Below are 4,109 nucleotides of genomic sequence, written 5' to 3'. Positions count from 1 at the left end.
CCCTAGGGCCCCCGGGAATTTTTCCCGGAGGGACCCCTTGACTCACTTGGATCACTGCGGGAGCAGACAAGGACCATCTTTTATAAGGTATTCTTTATGAACTATATTATATAGGTGTAGCGGTAAAGGAAAAGAGTTCTTATGGGAAGTTAGCTGTGGGAGGGGACACTCTATATTCACTCTATATGAACCCAGGACACAGAAGGACCCCAATAGTTGACTGTACTGGAGGCTGAAATCAGCCTGAGTAGGAGGAAGTGGTAAAAGCACCCCATTGTGACTCATCCAGGGGCTCCATGCATCCTTGGCATAGACTATCTCAGGAGAGGGTACTTCAAAGACCCCAAAGGGTACCAATGGGGTTTTGGTATCGCTGCCTTGGAGACAGAGGAAATGAAGCAGCTGTCCACCTTGCCTGGTCTCTCAGAGGATCCTTCTGTTGTGGGGTTGCTGAAGGTCGAAGAACAAGTGCCAGTCTGTCCTAGGTTCAGCTATAGCAGTCATTTTTCTCCTTCTTAGTAGCTGGTGCAGTGCTGTGTTATTTAACTTTCAGCCTGGGAACAACGCTGATAACAACGATGGTTTTAGTTGTTGCTAAGTAATGTTTATTCCAACCAAGGACTTTCTCAGTCTCATGCTTTGCCAGGGAGGAGGGGAAGCCAGGAGGAAGCAGAGACAGGACACCTGACCCAAACTGGCCAAAGGGGTATTCCATACCACAGCACGTCATGCCCAGTATATAAAATGGGGGGAGTTACCCGGAAGGCCGAGATCACTGCTCAAGTCGGGCTGGGTATCGGTCGGTGGGTGGTGAGCAATTTTATTCTCTTCCCTTATTATTTCCCTTGTCGTTATTGTTATTGGTGGTAGCAGTAGTGGTTTTGTATTACACCTTAGTTACTGGACTGTTCTTATCTCAACCCATGGGAGTTACATTCTTCCGATTCTCCTCCCCATCCCTCCGGGAGTGGGGGGAGGAAGAAGACGGGGAGTGAGCGAGCGGCTGCATGTTTCCGAGTTACCAGCTGGCTTAAACCACGACAGTTCTTTGTGATGCCGAACGTGGGGCACGAAGGGTTGAGATAATGACAGATCTGACCAGAGTGTGTCTAATCATATTTGTAATAAGCATTCATTGTTTCGGATTGATAGTCACTCGTCACAATGCTGGTTTATTGGCTCTCAGAGTTGTTGTGCTTGATCTCAGAGTTTCAGCATGTCGTACCTTCCTTACAGACAGTATTTGCTGTTTTAGTGTTTATCGGCTGGGGGGCCTGGGCTAATGTTCTTGTTTCACTGCACTTCATGGTAATGACTTGTAATACAATAGACTCATTGATCATGAAACTGGTGTGGCTTGCATTCCCAGCGTGGTCATCACCTCTATACTTTGGGAGGTATATAATGAAATTTTTTTGCAATTGCATATCTTTTTTTTTCTCCTCGGGGGGTCAACCTACGAAGGAGGCATTCCCTTACACCCCCTGCTCCCCCACCAGGCTATTTACAACAGCATTTGAGAGTTCAGAAGGTTTTGGATGGCCTTTGAATACACTTGAGACCTGCCTGCTGATTGTGCTGGGGATCAGCATGTTGGCACACACATACGGAGTGTGTTTTACCCACGGCCATCCCGCCCTGGGAACACCCTATTTCGTCTGATCTCAAAAGTTAAGCAGTATCGGGTTCAAATCTGGTCTAGGGTTAGATGATGATTTAGGAGGACCACCAAGAGATTTTCCCTGAGGCTGGGCAGTCATGAGTGGCAGGGTGTGTGGGATAGTATGGGCAAGTATCTAGGCCAGTGGGCCCCTCCAGTGCTTTGGAACTTCACCACTGAACAAGTGCAACATCCGGAAAAACTAGTGAAACACTGAAACGAGGTGTGCTGTCATCCTGGTTATACCAGAGAGGGACAAATCTTGGCAACGTGCTGGGGCTTAGCCTACGCCTACAGAGCCCTGCTCGACACTAACCTTCAAAGGGAAAAAAATGTCTCTGGATCTGATGGCAAAGCAACAGATAACGCAGCTATGCCAACTACAATCACAGCAGCTACTCAAACCCTGACCACAACAGAAAACGCAGCTGTTGGTGTTACTCAACCCCCAAGCTCAACAGCTGCACCAACCCTGGCAACAGACACTGCAGCCACTCCAACCACAGTGACAAACACTGTAGCTAAACCAAATGGCCAATTTGTGACAACATCTGTTGCCCCTGTAAGCAAAAGCAATATGCCTTGTTTACTGATGGGTCCTGCCATATTGTGAGAAAGCATCGGAGATGGAAGGCAGCTGTGTGGAGTCCCCTGTGACAAGTTGCAGAAACTGCTAAAGGAGAGGGTGAATCGAGTCAGTTTGCAGAGGTGGAAGCCATCCAGCTGGCCTTGGACATTGCTGAACGAGAAAAATGGCCAGTACTTTATCTCTATACTGACTCATGGATGGTGGCAAATGCCCTGTGGGGGTGGTTGCAGCAATGGAAGCAGAGCAACTGGCAATGCAGAAGTAAACCCATCTGGGCTGCTGCATTGTGGCAAGATATCGCTGCTCGGGTGCAGAACCTGGTGGTGAAGGTACGCCACGTGGATGCTCATGTACCCAAGAGTCGGGCCACTGAGGAACACCAGAACAACCAGCAGGTGGATAAAGCTGCTAAGATTGAAGAGGCTCAGATGGACTTAGATTGGCAACATAAGGGTGAATTATTTTTAGCCTGGTGGGCCCATGACCCCTCAGGCCATCAAGGCAGAGATGCAACATAGAGATGGGCTCGTGATTGAGGGGTGGACTTAACAATGGACACTATTGCCCAGGTTATTCACGAATGTGAAACATGTGCTGCAGTTAAGCAAGCCAAGCTGTTAAAGCCTCTCTGGTATGGCGGACAATGGCTGAAGTCCAAATACGGGGAGGCCTGGCAGATTGACTATATCACACTCCCACCAACCCGCCAAGGCAAGCGCTATGTGCTTACCATGGTGGAATCAACCACCGGCTGGCTGGAAACATACGCTGTGTCCCATGCCACTGCCCGGAACACTATCCTGGGCCTTGAGAAACCAGTCTTGTGGCGACACAGCACCCCCAAGAAAATTGAGTCAGACAATGGGACTCATTTTCAGAACAACCTCATAGACACTTGGGCCAAAGATCATGGCACTGAGTGGCTATATCACATCCCCTACCATGCACCAGCCTCTGGGAAAATCGAATGGTACAATGGGCTGTTAAACACTACACTGAGAGCAATGGGTGGTGGGACTTTCAAACACTGGGATACACATTTACCAAAAGCCACCTGGTTGGTCAACACTAGGGGATCTGCCAACAGGGCTGGCCCAGCCCAATCAGAACTTTTACGTCCTGTAGAGGGGGATAAAGTTCCTGTGGTGCACATAAAGAATTTGTTGGGGAAGACAGTCTGGGTTATTCCTGCTTCAGGCAAAGGCAAACCCACTCGTGGGGTTGCTTTTGCTCAGGGACCTGGATGTACTTTGTGGGTAATGCTGCAAGATGGGGAAGTCCAGTGTGTATCTCAAGGGGATTTAATTTTGGGGGAAAACAGCCAATGAACTCAATCATATGCTGTCTCCTGCTCTATAACACTTTTATAGCCCACCAGCTAGATATCTTCAGGTCGCCAGCAACTGACCCTGACTTCCCTCCAATCATCACCTCAACAAAGAATGAATTTTAAGGAAACCAGATGAGCTCAGCAGTGACCAGACAAGTTCGGCGGTGTCATCAGCAGGCAACAACCCAACTCTGCACACTGTCCTTCCTGCCCTGAAAGACTGTTACAAGAGATGGAGCCTGACATCATGGACTGGATGAATTCAGCAACTTTATAGGGATTGGTTCACGGACTAAGGAATGATATCTTTCTCTGTGTGTGGGTGTGGGTGTATATATATAGAGGAGACAAAAGCAATGGTATATTGAAAAATGTGGGATCTGAGCATGACGTGAATGGTATGGAATAAGGGGTGCATACTGTCCTGGGTTCAGCTATAGCAGTCATTTTTTCTCCTCCTTAGTACCTGGTGCAGTGCTGTGTTTTTGACTTTCAGCCTGGGAGCAACGCTGATAACACTGATGTTTTTA

Source organism: Strigops habroptila, chromosome W, assembly GCF_004027225.2.
Source record: "Strigops habroptila isolate Jane chromosome W, bStrHab1.2.pri, whole genome shotgun sequence".
Lineage (NCBI taxonomy): Eukaryota > Metazoa > Chordata > Aves > Psittaciformes > Psittacidae > Strigops > Strigops habroptila.
The sequence above is the reverse complement of the archived record's forward strand: the minus strand, read 5'-3'. Positions refer to the sequence as shown.